The 21,826-nt window shown below is 36.9% G+C and overlaps 1 protein-coding gene across 6 annotated transcripts in view; it reads left to right on the plus strand.

Moving 5' to 3' along the window:
* Positions 1-21,826, plus strand: part of LOC136031546 (uncharacterized) — a 611,644-nt gene that overhangs the window by 541,594 nt on the left and 48,224 nt on the right. The window lies entirely within an intron of this gene.

The following is a 21,826-nucleotide window of genomic DNA, read 5'->3' on the forward strand; positions in this document are numbered from 1 at the left end:
GGGGAAAACGACTTTAGCAAGTCAATTTGTACAGCTCCCTAAACACCTACCAATTTTCATCGTCCTAGTACGTCCAGAAGAACCAAACTCGCCAAAGCACTGAATCCCACCACTTAAATCCCCCAAAGAGAGCGGATCGAGTTCAGCTACGTCAGTCACGTATCTACGACATTTATAAGCATTTTCCAAGATTTCTGGTTTCTCCCTCCAGCTCCCCCCAATGTCATCAGATCTGGTCGGGATTTGAAATGAGAGCTCTGATACATGAGTTCCTTCTAAATATCAATTTTCATTAAGATCTGGTCACCTGTTCTTATGTCAAAAATACCTCAATTTTTCTAACTTTTCCAAATCAACAACCCCCAGCTCCCCCAAAGAGAACGAATCCGTACCAATTATGTCAATCTCGTATCTATAACTTGTGCTTATTCTTCCCATCAAGTTTCATCCCGATATCTCCACTCTAAGCGTTTTCCAAGATTTCCGGTTTCCAAGATTTCTGTTTCCCCCCTCCAACCCTCTATGTCCCCGGATCTGATTCGAGTTGAAAATGAAGAATCTGAGACATAAAATTCTTCTATATAACAAGTTTCATTGAGATCCGATCACCCATTCGTAAGATACCTCGATTTCACGTTTTCCAAGAATTCCGGCTTCCCCGTCCAACTCTCTTCAATGTCACCGGATCTGGTCGGGATTTAAAATGAGAGTTTTAAAGCACAATATCCTTCTAGATATCAAATTTCATTAAGATCTGTTTACCCGTTCGTAAGTTACAAATACCTCATTTTTTCTAATTTTTCCGAATTACTCCCCCCCCCCCAAACTCACCAAAGAGAGCGGATCTGGTCCGTTTATGTCAGTCACCTATCTTGGACTTAAGCTTATTCTTTCCACCAAGTTCCATCCTGATCTCTCCGCTTTAAGCGTTTTCCAAACTTTTCGCCCCCCCCCCTAATGACACTGGGCCCGGTTGGGATAAAAATAAGAGATCTAAGTTTCGAGGTCCTTCTAAATATAAAATTTCATTAAGATGTAATCACTCTTTCGCAAGTTAAAAATACCTCATTATTTCTAATTTTTAGAATTAACCTCCCCCCGCCCCAACTCCCTAAAAGAGAGCAGATCCGTTCTGGTTATCTCAATCCCGTATCTAGGACTTGTGCTTATTTTCCCCACCAAGTTTCATCATTAAGATCTGATCACTCCTTCGTAAGTTAAAAATACCTCATTTTTCAAATTTTTCAGAACTAACCCTCCCCCCCCCACTCCCCCAAAGAGAGCGGATCCGTCCCGGTTATATCAATCACGTATCTAGGACTTGTGCTTGTTTTTCCCACCAAGTTTCATCCCGATCCCTCCACTCTAAGCCTTTTCCAAGATTTTAGGCTCCCCCCTCAATTCCCCCCAATTTCACCGGATCCAGTTGGAATTTAAATAAGAGCTCAGAGACACGATATCCTTCCAAATTTCAAATTTCATTAAGATCCGATCACTCCTTCGTAAGTTAAAAATACCTCATTTTTTCTAATTTGTTCAGAACTAGCCCCCCCCCCCGAACTCCTCCAAAGAGAGTAGATCCATCCCAGTTATGTCAATCACGTATCTGGGACTTGTGCTTATTTTTCACACCAAGTTTCATCCCGATCCCTCCACTCTAAGTGTTTTCCAAGATTTTAGGTTTCCCCGCCTCAATACCCCCCAATGTCACCAGATCCAGTCGGGATTTAAAATAAGAGCTCTGAGACACGATATCCTTCCAAAATTCAAATTTCATTGAGATCTGATCAACCGTTCGTAAGTTAAAAATACTTCATTTTTTCTATTTGTTCCGAATTAAAGGGCCCCCCACTCCCCCCCCCCCCTCAGATGGTCAAATCGGGAAAACGACTATTTCTAGTTTAATCTGGTCTGTTCCCTTATACGCCTGCCAAGATTCCTCGTCCTAGCTTGCCTGGAAGTGCCTGAAGTAGCAAACCCGGGACAGACAGACAGACAGACAGACAGAATTTGCGATCGCTGTATGTCACTTGGTTAATACCAAGTGCCATAAAAATACTTTTCAAAGTTGCATTGGACTAAATTGATCTTTCTTTCACATTAAATTTGCGTCATAGCCCCTATAGAGAGCAAGGTTTTGCTGACAACCTCTGATTCGAGTCTTTCAAATACCTCGGGATGTTTGTTTACCTTAGCTCATGATTCCTAAGTCAGGAAGCAAGGAGCTTTAACTTCGCCTGGAAGGGAGTGGCTTGTGTGAAATGCTAGCATTGGTAGCCAAAGGAAATCTTGTCGTCTTTCAGTTAATGTTGTTGAATGCTCCACTTAAGAAGTTTTGATACTGGCTAGAACAGTTTTACTAAATAACAGCTTTAAACTACTGTAAAGCTTAGAAAGAAAATGGTCCAATAAATATTGTTACCTAAAACCTCTTAAATTCATTATCAGTCTCAGTGAAACATCCCATAAGGCTTTACTTATTATGGAAAATGTAGAATAGCTGTAAAGCAGTATTAATAGCTTTAAAGGTGCCTTTAAGTAAGCTGTTTGCTACTTTTATTTGACTTTACTTTAATTCGCTTATTCCATATGTCGTAAGTGAGATTAAAAATACCAGTTTTTCAATAAATTAACTAAATAACATTTTTTTCAACTGTAAGTAAAAAGCAATAACGAAACTTAAAACGACCAGATATTATTCCGTATATGAAGGGAATATCCCATCCTCCATCCTTACTGCATGTTCCTCCTTGAGAATTTTCCTTAACGTGCTTTCATTTGACAAAAAGATTTGTTTTTTATTTAATTTATAACTGTTTTTAAAATTATGCAAGAAATCTCCCTCCGTGCTAAATTTTTCCTGTAAATTATACCCCACCGCCATCAATGGAAAGTTCTTCTCGCGGAAAATTTACCCACGAATAAATTTCTCCTACAGAAAATTCCCCCATGAAGAATTTTCCCTGCAAAAAAATCACCCTCTCACGAAAAATATACCCCAGAAAATCTTAAATCATTTTGAAAATTCTCCAGAGCGTCTTCACATGTAAAATTGAGTTGGCCAAGAGAAAGTAACACAAAAAAAATGTCCGTAAGTAAAAAATTCTCCTTGGACGTTCATCCTGAGAAACTTGCCTCACTATAAAAAGTTCTCCCTTTGGAAAATCTCCGATGCAGAAATTCCCCCACTAGGCTACTATATGTAAAAAATAGGCAAATTTCATTGGTTACGGCCGTATCCCCGGGGACTGTGGGCGTCATTTCATCTCAAGAGGCATGTTTTTTTTACTTTTCAACTATGTTGAACAAAATGGCTGTCTCAAACTTTTGATCAGATGACTTTGGGGAAAGCAGGACCATGGGTTGCTAGAACCTTTACGTTTTGTTCGAATGAGCCTTCTCATGACCTTCTGGGACCGTTGATTCAGCAAGATCACCTTGGAAAAAAAACCACACATCTGTGATCTTTATTCTGTAAAAAAAATCAACATTTTGAAGATGGGAGCTTCAAGCCTCCATACTAGGGCTCAGTGATATGTTGAATCTGATTAGGGGTGTTTCCCTCCTTTTTTGAAAATCAAGCAAATTTTCTCAGGATCTTAGCTTTTAATGGACAACATTTAACTTAATGAATCTTATATTTTTTATGAAGCATCAAAATCCAATGCTTTTGATGTATCTATTGCTGTCAAAATTCCTTTTTTAGTGTTTTGGTTACTATTAGACCGATTCGCTCCTTACTTACAGTTCGTTTCCGCGATCTGCTGCAACAGTAAAGTGCGAATTTTGCTCTGGTATTGAGAAGGCATTGGGATTGTCAGCAATACTCATGTTAATTTTTGCTCTTTTTGAGTTTGACTCGACTATTTGCTGTAATTTCTGTCATTATTGGTTTCATTTATTTATTGATGGTGATTTATGGTAGTTTTCCGCTTAGAAAATCATTTGAATTTATCTCTGCTTAGTATTGATTTTATGAAGCTCATTATTTTCATTTGAAAAAATTGTTTTGGAGACTTTTTTTTTATTTATATACATCAGTGATGGCCGGGCGTATTCAATTGAACTCACTTCGGAATACCTAAGTTGCGCAATAGAATAATCATCTTGTGGTCGTTTTGTTTTAAATTACATAAAAAAAAACTAGTTTTTTTAACTGAAAGTAAGGAGCGACATTAAAACTTAAAACGAACAGAAATTACTCCGTATATGAAATGGGTTGTCCCCTCCGCAATCCCTCGCTCTTTACGCTAAAGCTTTTAATTGTATTAAAAGCAGAATTGTGGCAAAGAGTCAAACTTTAGCGTAAAGAGCGAGGGATTGCAGAGGGGACAACCCATTTCATATACGGAGTAATTTCTGTTCGTTTTAAGTTTTAATGTCGCTCCTTACTTTCAGTTAAAAAAACTAGTTTTTTTTATGTAATTTCTGAACGTTTTTGAATTAATGCATGTTTGATTTTGGCTCTCCACACATAAATTATTAAAATGAAATTTGCATATTAATTCCTTTTTTGGCTAAATGGCTTTCTCTTAGTTTTGATCAGACGATTTTGAGAAATAAGGGATGGGAAAGGAGGCCTAGTTGCCATGCAATTTTTCGGTTACATAAAAAGGCAACTATAAATTTTTATTTTTAACGAATTTTTCTATTAGTAAAAAATATACGTAACTTAAGAATTATCTTACGTAACAAACTTTTATATTCTTTAATTTTTATTATGTATATGAGAGGGTTTGTACCCTCGTTAATACCTCGTTCTTTACACAAAATCGCAAGTTTTGTCCCAATTCTTTAAGAATGACCCCTGAATCAGAAAGGCCGTAGAATGAATAGTTGAAATTACTAAAAATACTATAGCATAAAGAGCGAGGTATTTATCTCCTCCTAAATACCTCGCTCTTTATGCTAAAGTATTTTTAGAACCCCTCACATGCGTAATAATCTCTGTTCGTTTTAAGTTTCAATGCTACTCTTTACTTTCAATTGAAAAAAAAATTTTCCATGTTTATTTTTTCATTGTTTTTTTTTATAGTAATTTTAGAAAATCCTGCGCCCTTTTCATTGAATTTCTGTTCCCCCATGACACATTTCTCCATGGAAAGATCCTCCCACATAGCCCCCTCCCCTCAACCCCACCCCCAAAACCAAAAAAAAATCCCCTGAAACCGACTGTACACTTCCCAATAACCATTATTATATGTAAACACTGGTCGAAGTTTGTAAGTTGCAGCCCCACCCCCAGGGACTTTGGGGGAGTAAGTCATTCCCAAAGACATAGTTATTATGGTTTTTGACTATGCGGAACAAAATGGCTATCTCAAAATATTGATCTGTTGACTTTGGAGAAAAAATGAGCGTGGGAGGGGGCCTAGGTGCCCTCCAATTTTTTTGGTCACTTAAAAAGGGCACTAGAACTTTTCATTTCCGTTAGAATGAGCCCTCTTGCTACATTCTAGGACCACTTGGTCGATACGATGACCCCTGGGAAAAAAAAAAAAAAAAAAAAAAAAAAAAAAAAAAAAACAAACAAATAAACACGCACCCGTGATTTGTCTTCTGGCAAAAAATTCAAAATTCCACATTTTTGTAGATAGGAGCTTGAAACTTCTACAATAGGGTTCTCTGATACGCTGAATCTGATGGCGTCATTTTCGTTAAGATCCTACGACTTTTAGGGGGCGTTTCCCCCTATTTTCCTAAATAAGGCAAATTTTCTCAGGCTCGTAACTTTTGATGGGTAAGACTAAACTTGATGAAACTTATATATTTAAAATCAGCATTAAAATGCCATTCTTTTGATGTAGCTATTGATATCAAAATTCAATTTTTTAGAGTTTTGGTTACTATTGAGCCGGATCGCTCCTTACTACAGTTCGTTACCACGAACTGTTTGATTACAGAGTGGCAAATCAGAGATTTCAATTGAATGGAGAAATTCACGCGCTAATTCAATTCCTTGTTTCTTTTCATCCTTCAAGAAATCATAACTTTTGTAGGATTTATTTTTTTCTTGGGAGCCAATTGACAATCTCGGCATTAATTTTACGTACAGTTTTTTTTTTTTCTTTTTTTGGCGACCCTAAAATAGTACGATTAGCTCGGTCCCTGGCTCTTGGTAAGTGGCAAGCTTGCATAAGTAAATTATTCCCAAATTAAGTATTAGCTTAAAGTATTAAATTTTAAGTATTAAATAAAGCATTAATTATCGCATCAGTCTTTAGTTTTCATTCATGTGATGGCAAATCAGCAATTTGAATTTAAAGGAGAAATTTTGGCGTGAAATCAATTCATTGTGTCTGTTTACCCTTCACAGAACCAATAATTTTTATAAAATTTGTATTCTTTTTAGTTTTTTGTGATCACCGGTGTTCCTTCTCTTCTAATCAGGGAGTTGATTGCGTGTCATTTTTCTTTACGACTTGATGTCGCTTGCCTTTCAACCGCAGATTTTGTTGTTCGTCATTTTGATTTGTGAATCGTTTGGATGCTTATTTTCACATTTCTATAAAAAAAAGTTCGCTGTTGCGGGTTCCACGGCTTTTGCTTCACCTATTCGAAGTTATTTGTCATCTTGTATAATTTTGTATGCGTCACAGATACCAAATACGATACCCCAGGGAAAAAATTATACAAGATGCTCTTTAAACACATGTGAATGCGACGTCATTAATATTAAAAAATTATTTCCTAAATTTAGGTTCTAAACAAATCTTCCCAAAGTTGTGAACAATCTAGATCGTTTTTTCAGGCCAGAAAATGTTAGTGCGCCGATTTTAAGAAAAAGGAGTGGAGTGGTTTACAAGAAATTGAATATATACGCAATTATTGATCGCCTTGAGGGAATTTGCTCTCCTAAACAAATTAATCGATAGCTTATATTTCTAATTATTCAGTGATATATACATTTCATTTCAATCCCTACATGATAACACAGAGTTAAGGTTATATTGTTGCGTAATTTCGTTCATTCAGTCACTGTTTTTTTCTTACCCATTTTTGCCGATTAATGGTGGTGTTTCTTTTTTGCTACGGTAATCAGCAAAGTTACAATGTCTAATGTTCCTTAATGATATATTTGTTTTGTACATTTTCTGCTAATTTTTTACAGATTGCTTATTTTCAAACTTGACGACCGTAATAAAAGTTGGTCTTTCATAGGCAGCAAATGTTTTTTTTTTTTTTTTGTTGTTTTTTTTTTTTATCAGGGCACTTCGTATAGAAGGAGTTGTCGAAGACACTTCCCCCTCTCCTGTCGATCATTTCCCCAAACACATCCAATCCACACTTTGAGATAGTCATTTTGTTCAACCTAGTTGAAAGGTCCGAAAATTATGTCTTTTAGGATGAAAATCCCCCACGGGCCTCAGGGCAAGGATTGTAAGCTATGTCCTGGGGGTACATAAGAGTTTTATAGAAAGGGCAGTCATAAAAACTTCAGACAGGATTCGTTGGATTGTTAACCAGAAGCTCTAGAGCCCTTAATAAGAGTCAAAGTGATCAGAGGGCAGATATCCCCCCACGCACACACGCGTTGTATTTTCCCGAAATGCATCTAATAGGAATTTTTAAATGGTCATTTTGTCTTGCATAGTTAAAATGTCCGGGAATTATGTCTTTGACCATTAAAACCCCCTCCCCCCAAAGCCCTAAGGGCAAGGATTGTAAGTTATGCCCCGAGTACATATAAAGTTTTTATGGAAAAGGTGATTGTAAAAAATTCAGAAGGGGTTCATTGGATGGGAAATCAGAATTTGTTTTGCACTTTTTAAGAATCAAAGTGATGGGAGGGCAGCTACCACCCCTTATCGTACTTCCCCCAGAAATATTTGATAGAAATTTGAGATACCCATTTGTTCAAAAATAGTCCAAAAATCATATTACAAGGCTTTTGGGGTTGACATCCCCCCCCCCCCCAGAATTTTGGGTTAAAGGTTGTAAGTTATGCCCGGGGCACTTGTAAAGTTTTTATGGAAGGGGTAGCCCTCTCAACTTTAGAGGAGACTCATTTAATTAAAAATGAACAGTTCTACTTCCCTTTAAGAAAATCTAACGTGATTGAGAGAAAATAGACCACCCCCCTCGCATCCTCTTTTCCCAAAAAGCATTCGATCGAAACTGTGAGATATTAAATAAAAAAAACAAGTTTTTTCAACTGAAAGTAAGGAGTGACATCAAAACTTAAAACGCACAGAAATTACTTCGTATATAAAAGAGGCTGCTTCCTCATAAACGCCCCGCTCTTTACGCTAAAGTTTGACTCTTTCTCTCAATTCTTCTTTCTAAAACAGTAAAAAACTTTAGCGTAAAGAGCGGGGCGTTTATGAGGAAGCAGCCTCTTTCTCATACGAAGTAATTTCTGTGCGTTTTAAGTTTTGATGTCACTCCTTACTTTCAGTTGAAAAAACTTGTTTTTTTTATTTAATTTCTGAACGTTTTTGAATCAATGCATGTTTTGATTTTGGCTCTCCGCAGAGGAATAATCAAAACGAAATTTGCATATTTTTTTTTTTTTGGCTCAATGGCTTTCTCACAACTTTGATCGAATGATTTTGAGAAAAAAAGAGCGGGGGACGAAGCCTAGTTGCCCCCCGATTTTTTGGTTAATTAAAAAGGCAACTAAAACTTTTAATTTTTTACGAATATTTTTATTGGTAAAAGATTTACGTAACTTATAAATTAGCTTACGTAAAGAACTTTTGTATTCTCATGTTTTTATTACATATATGAGGGGATTCGCCCCATCATCAGTACCTCGCTCTTTACACTAAAGCTTAAATTTTATCCCAATTCATTAAGAATGACCCCCTGAATCACAAAAGCCGTAGAATAAGTAGTTGAAATTACCGGAAATACTTTAGCGTAAAGAGCGAGGTATTAGAAGGAGGTGAGCCCCTCATATGGGTAATAATTTCTGTTTGTTTTAAGTTTTATTGCTGTTCCTTACTTCCAGCTGAAAAAGTTTTTTCACTTTTATTTTTTAATTGTTTTTTTTTTAAATAATGCTAGTAAATCCTGCTCTCCCTTCATGGAAATTTTCTTCTCCCATTACAAATTCTCGAAGGAAAGTTCCCCCAGCATATCCCCCTCTTCTCAACCCCTCCCCCAAACCAAAACAATCCTCCTGAAAACGCCTGTATACTTCCCAATAACCATTACTATATGTAAGCACAGGTCAAAGTTTGTAACTTGTTGCCCCTCCCACGGGGACTGTGGGGGAGTAAGTCGTCCCCAAAGACATAGTTATAAGGTTTTTCGACTACGCTGAATAAAATGGCTATCTCAGAATTTTGATCCGTTGACTTTGGGAAAATAATTAGCGTGGGAGGGGGCCTAGGTGCCCTCCAATTTTTTTGGTCACTTAAAAAGGGCACTAGAACTTTTCATTTCAGTTAGAATGAGCCCTCTTGCAACATTCTCGAACAACTGGGTCGATACGATCAGCCCTAGGAAAAAAAAAAAAAAAAAAAAACCAAAAACAAAAAAACAAATAAACACGTATCCGTGATCTGCCTTCTGGCAAAAAATGCAAAATTCCACATTTTTGTAGATAGGAGCTCGAAACTTCTACAGTAGGGTTCTCTGATACGCTGAATCTGATGGTGTGATTTTCGTTAAGATTCTATGACTTTTAGGGGGCGTTTCCCCCTATTTTCTAAAATAACGCAAATTTTCTCAGGCTCGTAACTTTTGATGGGTAAGACTAAACTTGATGAAACTTATATATTTAAAACGAGCATTAAAATGCGATTCTTTTGATGTAGCTATTGGTATCAAAATTCCATTTTTTAGAGTTTTGGTTACTGTTGAGCCGGGTCGCTCCTTACTACAGTTCGTTACCACGAACTGTTTGATCCATTTTGTTACTTACAGTCCAAAGAGCATTTATAACACTATTTTCAGGGTGTATACAACTCCCCAGTTACCAGGTGAATGGGTTGTAAGTTATGCTCTGGGTTATATAATGCTTTTATGAAACGTATAACTTTGGATCAGACGGGGATCATTTGATTGGATGTTGGAAGTTTTAGTGCCCTTTATTAAGAGTCAAAAGTGAACGGAGGGTAATCAGCCCCCCCCCCTCTTCGAGCCTATCATTCCCCAAAACGCGAGTAATCATCAAACAGTTCGTGGTAACGAACTGTAGTAAGGAGCGACCCGGCTCAATAGTAACCAAAACTCTAAAAAATGGAATTTTGATACCAATAGCTATATCAAAAGAATTGCATTATAATGCTGGTTTTAAATATATAAGTTTCATCAAGTTTAGTCTTACCCATCAAAAGTTACGAGCCTGAGAATATTTGCGTTATTTTAGAAAATAGGGGGAAACACCCCCTAAAAGTCATAGAATCTTAACGAAAATCACACCATCAGATTCAGCGTATCAGAGAACCCTATTGTAGAAGTTTCGAGCTCCTATCTACAAAAATGTGGAATTTTGCATTTTTGGCCAGAAGGCAGATCACGGATGCGTGTTTATTTGTTTTTTTTGTTTTTTTTTTGTTTTTTTTTTCCCCAGGGGTAATCGTATCGACCCAGTTGTCCTAGAATGTTGCAAGAGGGCTCTTTCTAACGGAAATGAAAAGTTCTAGTGCCCTTTTTAAGTGACCAAAAAAATTGGAGGGCACCTAGGCCCCCTCCCACGCTAATTATTTTCCCAAAGTCAACGGATCAAAATTCTGAGATAGCCATTTTATTCAGCGTAGTCGAAAAACCTTATAACTATGTCTTTGGGGACGACTTACTCCCCCACAGTCCCCGTGGGAGGGGCAACAAGTTACAAACTTTGACCTGTGCTTACATATAGTAATGGTTATTGGGAAGTATACAGGCGTTTTTAAGAGGATTTTTTTGGTTGGGGGGAGGGGTTGAGAAGAGGGGGATATGCTGGGGGAACTTTCCATCGAGAATTTGTCATGGGAGAAGAAAACTTCCATGAAGGGAGAGCAGGATTTACTAGCATTATTTAAAAAAAAAAATTAAAAAATAAATGTGAAAAAGCTTTTTCACCTGGAAGTAAGGAACAGCAATAAAACTTAAAACAAACAGAAATTATTACCCATATAAGGGGCTCACCTCCTTATGATACCTAGCTCTTTACGCTAAAGTATTTTTAGTAATTTCAACTATTTATTCTACGGCTTTTGTGATTCAGGGGTCATTCTTAATGAATTGGGATAAAATTTAAGCTTTAGTGTAAAGAGCGAGGTACTGACGATGGGGCGAATCCCCTCATATATGTAATAAAAACATGAGAATACAAAAGTTCTTTACGTAAGCTAATTTATAAGTTACGTAAATCTTTTACCAATAAAAAGATTCGTAAAAAATTAAAAGTTCTAGTTGCCTTTTTAATTAACCAAAAAATCGGAGGGCAACTAGGCTTCGCCCCCGCTCTTTTTTTCTCAAAATCATTCGATCAAAATTATGAGAAAGCCATTTAGCCCCCCCCCCCCAAAAAAATATGCAAAATTTCGTTTTGATTATTCCTCTGCGGAGAGCCAAAATCAAAACATGCATTGATTCAAAAACGTTCAGAAATTAAATAAAAAAAACGAGTTTTTTTTAACTGAAAGTAAGGAGCGACATTAAAACTTAAAACGCACAGAAATTACTTCGTATATGAAAGAGGCTGCTTCCTCATCAACGCCCCGCTCTTTACGCTAAAGTTTTTTACTGTTTTAAAAAGAAGAATTGAGAGAAAGAGTCAAACTTTAGCGTAAAGAGCGGGGCGTTGATGAGGAAGCAGCCTCTTTCATATACGAAGTAATTTCTGTGCGTTTTAAGTTTTAATGTCGCTCCTTACTTTCAGTTAAAAAAAACTCGTTTTTTTTATTTAATAATTTTAAGAAATGTGTTTTGTTCAACATTGTTTAAAGGTCCAGTCGTTATGTCTTTGGGGATGTAAGCCTCCCCCTCAGGGCAAAGGCTGTAAGTTAGGCAATTCTTTCATTGCTTACATATAGTATATGCTATTGAGAAAGGTATGTACGTTTAAACTATACCTTCCAAGAAGACGAAGTATATATTCAGAAAATCTTGAGGGGAGGGTTGAAATTAATCAAAAGAAAATATGTGTATACGGATTGTACAAAGGGCATATCTCAGGAATGACTGAATATATTCATTTGAAACTTTTGGGAAATGATCAAAAAGGTATTATTTGCATGCCATCAATGCTGCTATAACTAATCCCTACTACCACTACCACGCTACTCTATTTACAGTATCGAGGGAAAGTTTGAATTAAATCAAAAGACGTTAGGTGCACGCTCATTCTGATTCTGAGTTCGAAGTGAACACACCTGGATGAAATTGGATATTTTATGAACTTATTAATTCAGTAAGCCCTTTTTAGCTCAAGAATTGTGAACTATTTGAACACTCGGCTATAAGCTTTCATCGAATGAAAACTAGCTCATTATAATTCAAGGTTTCGCAATAACTGGTTAAGGATAAAGTGACATGTAACCTTGACCTAGATTAAATAAAAAAAAAATAATTTTTTTAGCTGAAAGTAAGGAGCGACATTAAAACTTAAAACGAACAGAAATTACTCCGTATATGAAATGGGTTGTCCCCTCCACAATCCCTCGCTCTTTACGCTAAAGCTTTTAATTGTTTTAAAAAGTAGAATTGTGGCAAAAAGTCAAACTTTAGCGTAAAGAGCGAGGGATTGTGGAGGGGACAACCCATTTCATATACGGAGTAATTTCTGTTCGTTTTAAGTTTTAATGTCGCTCCTTACTTTCAGCTAAAAAAATTAGTTTTTTTTATTTAATTTCTGAACGTTTTTGAAATAATGCATGTTTGGTTTTGGCTCTCCGCACATAAATTATTAAAATGAAATTTGCATATTAATTCCTTTTTTGGCTAAATGGCTTTCTCATAGTTTTGATCAGATGATTTTGAGAAATAAGGGGTGAGGAAGGAGGCCTAGTTGCCCTGTAATTTTTCGGTTACTTAAAAAGGCAACTAGAACTTTTAATTTTAACGAACGTTTTTATTAGTAAAAAATATGCGTAACTTAAGAATTAACTTACGTAACAAACTTTCATAACCTTATATTTTTATTATGTATACGAGGGGGTTTGTACCCTCGTTAATACCTCGCTCTTTACACTAAATCGTAAGTTTTGTCCCAATTCTTTAAGAATGACCCCTGAATCAGAAAGGCCGTAGAATAAATAGTTGAAATTACTAAAAATACTTTAGCATAAAGAGCAAGGTATTTATCTCCTCCTAAATACCTCGCTCTTTGTGCTAAAGTATTTTTAGAACCCCTCATATGCGTAATAATCTCTGTTCGTTTTAAGTTTCAATGCTACTTCTTCCTTTCATTTGAAAAAACGTTTTCATGTTTATTTTTCATTGTTTTCTTATAGTAATGCTAGAGAATCCTGCGCCCTTTTCATTGAATTTTTCTTCCCCCATGACAGATTCCTCCAAAGAAAGATCCTCCAACATAGCCCTCTCTCCTCAGCCCCACCCCCAAATAAAATAAAATCCCCCTGAAAACGTCTGTACACTTCCCAATAACCATTACTATATGTAAACACTGGTCAAAGTTTGTAACTTGCAGCCCCTCCCCCAGGGATTGTGGGGAAGTAAGTCATCCCCAAAGACATAGTTATTATGGTTTTAGACTATGCTGAACAAAATGGCTATCTCAAAATTTTGATCCGTTGACTTTGGGAAAAAATGAGCGTGGGAGGGGGCCTAGATGCCCTCCAAATTTTTTGGTCACTTAAAAAGGGCACTAGAACTTTTCATTTCCGTTAGAATGAGCCCTCTTGCGACATTCTAGGACCACTTGGTCGATACGATGACCCCTGGGAAAAAAAACAACAAAAAAACAAACAAATAAACACGCACCCGTGATTTGTCTTCTGGCAAAAAATACAAAATTCCACATTTTTGTAGATAGGAGCTTGAAACTTCTACAGTAAGGTTCTCTGATACGCTGAATCTGATGGTGTCATTTTCGTTAAGATCCTACGACTTTTAGGGGGTGGTTCCCCCTATTTCCATAAATAAGGCAAATTTTCTCAGGCTCGTAACTTTTGATGGTTAGGATTAAACTTGATGAAACTTATATATTTAAAATCAGCATTAAAATGCAATTCTTTTGATGTAGCTATTGATATCAAAATTCAATTCTTTAGAGTTTTGGTTACTATTGAGCCGGGTCGCTCCTTACCACAGTTCGTTACCACGAACTGTTTGATAAGAGTATTATCAAAAGAAGTATTTGTGCATGAATTGTAGAAAAAAATTATTGAGTTATTGTTATTGAACTATTTGAACCGGTAAGTGAGAATCATTTTATCTTACCAGTAAGCGAGCAGAAAAGAGGAGGTTTCTGTCGCAAGGGCCGTAGTAACTGCTGGGAGTGGTGTCTCCCTTGAACTGCGGGGAATAGGTAGCAGAAACCTACCCTTCCCTCGGTAGTTGGTATATAAATTTGGCGTGTTTCAGGCGTGATGCCTGTTACCAATAGTGACGATAATCCTGTCCTTGTTTATTCCCCGGTACTGAATTTGGTACAGAGCAATTTGCTAGTTGGAGCAGAGGATGACGTGATTAAAAGGCACGAAGTGGAGTTTTTGACTCTAATTCGGTCAAGGTGGCAAAGACCTTATTGTGGCAGCTTTGTCCGGGTCATGAAGATTGCCCTATTCGGAAGGGAAATTATGCACTGGCTAGCCATTTCAGCGACATAATTACTCTATTGAAATTTCTTGACGAGACTGACACTGCTGTTCCGACATTCGTCATAAAGCGTCCTAGGGAAGTACCCTGCCTTCCTGCCACTGCCTACACCTCTCTATTCTCAAAATCTAATGAGCTCCATCAAGTTGTTTTGGGAATGTCTTCAAAACTTGACAATTATGAACTGAGCTTCCCACAATTACCCAAGGCGGCTTCAATGCTAGATTCACATGCAATCGTTATCGTCTCAAAGGTGCTGGACGCCTTATCTGACCCTCTTAAGCGAAAAGCTGCTATAGACCAAATTACTGGACATGAACTAGTACGTAGTGTAAAGCCCATCGATGACAAGTGGTATATCAATATGGACAAGTCAGCTACGGAGAACTTCTGCTCGTCAATCCACAATATAATCTCCGGTACTACAACAAAAGTGGTTTCCAAGCGTTTTTTGGTATATCACGTAATATTCCTACCGACGTTGACATTACGGTACTCGGAAGCCAACACGGTATCAAAGATGCTAAAAGACTGGGCCTATCTAAGTCTATGAAACTCGAATTTTTGGATTCTTTTGCTCAATCTACGTTTTTCAAGCATGTCCTCAGGGTGGGCTATGAAATTTTTCCTGTTTACGAGTTTAAAGACCTACCCAAATGCTGTTTTAAATGCCGATCACTAGACCATCTACAGAAATCCTGTCCCAGAGTTCTCCCGAAATGTGCTCGTTGTGGAGGGCCACACATATCAACAAAAGATGAGCTATGCATCGCCGATCCCAACTGCACAAACTGCAGCAAAAAACACCCTTCCTATAGCTTTTCCTGCCCTGTTATTAAGAATCGGATAAAGTGCAACTCCACCTTTTACCCATGAGTGCACCAGTCTATGTTATTTCGTTCAATATAAATGGCACCAAAGATAAGGATTTTTTTTATTGATGAATTGTACCGTTCCTACGATTTAGTATGTCTCCAGGAGCATTTTCTCACTGCTTCAAGTTTGAATTTTTTGCGTCCAAGTCAGCATCATACTGCGTTCCTGAGTCCAGCAAAAGTTATTGGCAGTCGCCCTTCCGGTGGACGAGCCTGTGTCTTTAAACGGGACATTCATATACCCTACCCAGTACTCTTCTACTCCGACGATTTTTTTTTTGGCTGTGCGTGTGGGCAGTATTGTATTTATAAACTCTTATCTCCCATATGAAGGATACTCGATCAGATCCTTAACTAAATTCTCAAAGGCTTGTGGTCTGCTGAAGAATCTTGTGAATCAGGTATTGTCAAACTCCCTACAATATATAATAATTGGGGACCTAAATACTGATATTAATCGATCTTCTGTGAGAAGTGATTCGCTTTTTGAGTGTCTTCCGTCGTACCGTGTTGTGCCCAAATCCCACAATTTTTCATATGTTCATCATTCTGGAAGCACAAGTGTTATTGACCATATTATTTGCTCATCTGGTATTATCTCTTCTTCTGCTTCTGTTCATGTTAACGAGCAAGATACTGGCCACATGCCCATTTCAGTGACATTTATAATGGATATTGATATATCAGAAATCAATTGCTCGCGAGAAAAATCGAAGTTGTTTGAAAAAAGTAATTGGAGCAAAGGCCAAATGCCGCACTACGTCTCTACCTTGACAACCCTTCTTTCTACCATACGTGTTCCATATCATCTTCTTCAGCACCAGGTACCTACGAATGGTAAAGCCTATATTGACTGTTATTACAACCAACTCGTGATGTTTATGAAAAGTGCAGAAGAAGCTGCCGTACCTCGGCGACGTATTCTTAAAGGAACACAAAAACCTATCTGGTCAATGGACCCTTGTTTAAAGTCAATAAAAATAAAGCGAAACTATGGCTCCAGATATGGAATTTTTTGTATATATTGGTTATATTAAAAGAACCTTGAATGAATGTGGTCGGCCAAGTTCTGGGTGTGTTGCTGACCTCAAACGTAAAACTAAAACCAAATATAAACGTTGTCTGAGGTCGGCACGTTACCGCGGTTTAGACTTCCCTGTGAGTAGGAAGGATTGGTGAAAAGTGATCAATTCTGACAAGTTAAATGATGAAACTATGACAAGTAATTGCCTTCCACCTTCAGCTTGGTATAAACATTATTCTTCGATTTTTTCAGTGATTAACTATTCAGTGCATTCTGTATATACTCGCCTTCTTATCCCCCTCTTTAGTAAAACGCTTTCGCGACGCCATATAGTGCCCATATCTTTTTCTTCCGTAATTGATGCTGTGAAAAATTTAAAATCTGATTCAATAAATAAGGATGGTATTTCTAAGATGCATATGCCGATTGAATGCACCCCCCTTATATCTCACTTTCAGCTTCTTTTTTAAATGTGTCTATGTACTACATACGTACCTGAGAGTTTTCTGTGTGGCACTGTTTCGTCAATTCTAAAAAGGGGAAAGTCACCAAATGAATGTTCCAGCTATCGACCTATTACTGTATCTTGTCATATTAGTAAGATTTTTGAGTATGTCCTTCTACCATTTTTGACTAAACATATTGTTGAGGGTGAGAACCAATTTGGTTTTCGATATGGAGTGGGTTGTCAGCTTGCGCATAAGATTCTGTCTTCCCTACTGGCTGATAATTCTTCCGAGGGAAATGGTCTTTATATTTGTGCTTTGGATCTTTCGAAAGCGTTTGATAGTGTGGTCCATAGTCAGATCCTTTTTTCCTTGTATAACTCTGAGGCCAATCTCTCTGTTATAATGCTTCTTAGGTTTTGGTATTCAAACTCTTTTCTTCAATTAAGATCTGCACCAGACACTATTATCAGAATACGAACAGGAGTTAGGCAGGGTGGTGTTCTGTCCCCTACGTTTTTAAGATTTGTATTTCTAGGGTACTGGCTAAGATTTCAGGTACATACCTTTCTGGTCTTGCAGATGTTTCTTATCTTACGTATGCTGACGACTTGCTTCTGACTAGCCGTTCCAAAAAGGGTCTTTCCCAAATGGTCTCTATAGTTTCTGATGCTTTCTCTGGTATTGGCCTTTCACTTAATATAGATAAATGTGAGCTTTTTCCCTACAACTCTACTACTGCAACTCCCCTTCACTGTAATAACTTCACTATCCCTCTTGTTAATTGTATTCGTTGGCTTGGTATCTCTATTACTAACAATCTTTGGAGCTTACGTCAGCGTACTGTTTATGATATAAGCAAAAAGATTCAGATTGGCTATGCAAAAATTGTTGCAAACAGAGGGAAGTATAATAGACATGCGCTGGCCAAACTTTATTCTACTTTTTGTGATCACTCTGTCCTTTATGCTTCAGGTCTTTTCCCACTTCTTAATAATGATAATTTAAAAAGAATTAGGATAAATTATTTCAAATTTTGCAAATTTCTTTTGTATCTTCCACCCTGGACGAAAAACCAGACTCTTGTTAGAAAATTTTAAGTTCCTGATATAATTTTAAAGTTGGAGATTCTTCACAGAAAAGTCTCTAGTACAGGTTCTGCGCGCCTATCTCCTCACCACCGTCTTATCCATTTTTTTTCGTTGACTATGTGTGTGTATTTGTTTTTCTCTTTGTGTTTTTTTATATTTATTCTTACTCCACCGTATTTACTTTATATATCGTGTGGGTGAAAAAAAATTAATTAAAAGAGCGCATCTCAAGAATTAAGTTGGGTATTAAGTTGGAACTTTCAGAGAATGCTTTAAGGGGAATATTATCTGACCAAATGGCAAGATGTGCACGCTTCTACTAATACTACTATCACTGCTATACTTACTACTACTTCAACAATTGCTTCTATTGCAACCACTTGTAAGGCTAAGAACATTGAGATGAAAATATCAAGGAGTATATGAACATACAGGTTATCAAAAGGACAAATCACCAATGCCACAGCAATGACTAATTGTATTAAGTTAAAACTTTAAAGACTTGATGAGAGGGTGTTTTACTGACCAAAGGCCATTATTTTAATACTGCTGCTGCTACTAGTACTACCGCTATTACTATTAAGACTAGTACTAGTAATAACAATACAACTGCTGTGACTACTATTACAGCTATGCCTAAGGGTATGAATGTGAAATTTTCAAGAAATTTTGAAAAAGGGAGGTGAACGGAATCACAACACACCGTCTGTGTGCAGGCTATTGAAAAGGCGTAACAGCAATATCTGAGAAACACTTTGGTGTCTGATGTTGAAACTAAAAAGGGGTTATTGTGGGAGATGTTGGACTAACCAAAAGTAAATATTTGGATCCTAATGCTAATATTTCTACTGAAATTACTGCAATTGATACTATTCTTACTACTTCTACTACTATTGCTGCCATTAAAGGTAAAGCTATGTCTATTAATTCTACTGCTACAGCTGATATCGAAACTACGCGTATTAAGGCGAAAAATTTGGGATACATTGAAACGGTTTGGAACTGAATCGAAACATACTATACCCGCACAGATTGTCGAAAGGATTCCAAAATGCTTCAGCAACGGCTAATGGTAGGCTATTAAGTAGAAACTTTTAGCATGTGTTGAAGGTGATCTTGAAGAAACCAAAGCTGCTATGCGCAAACTGCTGCTAATGCTAGTACAACCATTCGTAATACGCAACCTAAGGTTGTTAAGCTGAAGCTTTTAAGAAATTAAATAAAAAAAACGAGTTTTTTTAACTGAAAGTAAGGAGCGACATTAAAACTTAAAACGCACAGAAATTACTTCGTATATGAAAGAGGCTGCTTCCTCATCAACGCCCCGCTCTTTACGCTAAAGTTTGACTCTTTCTCTCAATTCTTCTTTTTAAAACAGTAAAAAACTTTAGCGTAAAGAGCGGGGCGTTGATGAGGAAGCAGCCTCTTTCATATACGAAGTAATTTCTGTGCGTTTTAAGTTTTAATGTCGCTCCTTACTTTCAGTTAAAAAAACTCGTTTTTTTTATTTAATTTCTGAACGTTTTTGAATCAATGCATGTTTTGATTTTGGCTCTCCGCAGAGGAATAATCAAAACGAAATTTGCATATTTTTTTTGGGGGGGGGGCTAAATGGCTTTCTCATAATTTTGATCGAATGATTTTGAGAAAAAAAGAGCGGGGGCGAAGCCTAGTTGCCCTCCGATTTTTTGGTTAATTAAAAAGGCAACTAGAACTTTTAATTTTTTACGAATCTTTTTATTGGTAAAAGATTTACGTAACTTATAAATTAGCTTACGTAAAGAACTTTTGTATTCTCATGTTTTTATTACATATATGAGGGGATTCGCCCCATCGTCAGTACCTCGCTCTTTACACTAAAGCTTAAATTTTATCCCAATTCATTAAGAATGACCCCTGAATCACAAAAGCCGTAGAATAAATAGTTGAAATTACTAAAAATACTTTAGTGTAAAGAGCTAGGTATCATAAGGAGGTGAGCCCCTTATATGGGTAATAATTTCTGTTTGTTTTAAGTTTTATTGCTGTTCCTTACTTCCAGCTGAAAAAGCTTTTTCACATTTATTTTTTAATTTTTTTTTAAATAATGCTAGTAAATCCTGATCTCCCTTCATGGAAGTTTTCTTCTCCCATGACAAATTCTCGATGGAAACTTCCCCCAGCATATCCCCCTCTTCTCAACCCCTCCCCCCAACCAAAAAATTCCTCCTGAAAACGCCTGTATACTTCCCAATAACCAATACTATATGTAAGCACAGGTCAAAGTTTGTAACTTGTTGCCCCTCCCACGGGGACTGTGGGGGAGTAAGTCGTCCCCAAAGACATACTTATAAGGTTTTTCGACTACGCTGAATAAAATGGCTATCTCAGAATTTTGATCCGTTGACTTTGGGAAAATAATTAGCGTGGGAGGGGGCCTAGGTGCCCTCCAATTTTTTTGGTCACTTAAAAAGGGCACTAGAACTTTTCATTTCCGTTAGAATGAGCCCTCTTGCAACATTCTAGGACAACTGGGTCGATACGATCACCCCTGGGGAAAAAAAAACAAAAAAACAAAAAAACAAAAAAACAAATAAACACGCATCCGTGATCTGCCTTCTGGCAAAAAATGCAAAATTCCACATTTTTGTAGATAGGAGCTCGAAACTTCTACAATAGGGTTCTCTGATACGCTGAATCTGATGGTGTGATTTTCGTTAAGATTCTATGACTTTTAGGGGGTGTTTACCCCTATTATCTAAAATAACGCAAATTTTCTCAGGCTCGTAACTTTTGATGGGTAAGACTAAACTTGATGAAACTTATATATTTAAAACCAGCATTAAAATGCGATTCTTTTGATATAGCTATTGGTATCAAAATTCCATTTTTTAGAGTTTTGGTTACTATTGAGCCGGGTCGCTCCTTACTACAGTTCGTTACCACGAACTGTTTGATGTTTGATGGTTGTTGAGCTAAATCAAAACAAACCACGACCATGTGGATTTTCAAAAAGGTGACAAAGTAATATTTCAAGAACAGCTAACATTATTAAGTTAGACCTTTAAGGGTATGTTGGCATGGATTTTGAATTAGCAAGAAGGCTAAAGCGCTAAGGGTGTTAAAATGAATTTTTTAAGGAATGTTTGGCGGCTGTCGAACTAAATAAAAAAAATAAAATAAAAAAATGATCATGTGTATTTTCAAAAAGGTGACAAAGTAATATCTTAGGAACTGCTTACATTATTAAGTTATACCTTTAAGGGTAAGTTGGGACGGATTTTGAATTAGCGAGAAGGCTACAACACTAAGGGTATTGACATGAATCTTCTAAAGAACGTTTAGGGGGAGTTTCAATGAAACGCGAATCTGTATGCTTGCAGGTTTTCAAAATGGCATATAAGCAATATCATAGGCAGGACCACTCTGTAATTCGAAGGAGCTAATTCGATTCAAAATAAAAATTTAGTAGCCTTTTTAAGAGTAAAAAGAGATTGAATAGCCAGCAGCCCTTGTCCCATGCCCATTTATTTTCCAAGCAAATCACAAAAGGGCTAATTAAACCAAAAATGAGTAAAAATAAGGTCAAATATTCTTCCAAGGGTAAAACTACCATAGATCACTATCAATAAATAAATTAATATCAATAAAATTAACATGAGTAGGGCTGGTAACCCCCATGCCTTCTCAAGACCA

Source organism: Artemia franciscana, chromosome 1 (assembly GCF_032884065.1).
Source record: "Artemia franciscana chromosome 1, ASM3288406v1, whole genome shotgun sequence".
Classification (NCBI taxonomy): domain Eukaryota; kingdom Metazoa; phylum Arthropoda; class Branchiopoda; order Anostraca; family Artemiidae; genus Artemia; species Artemia franciscana.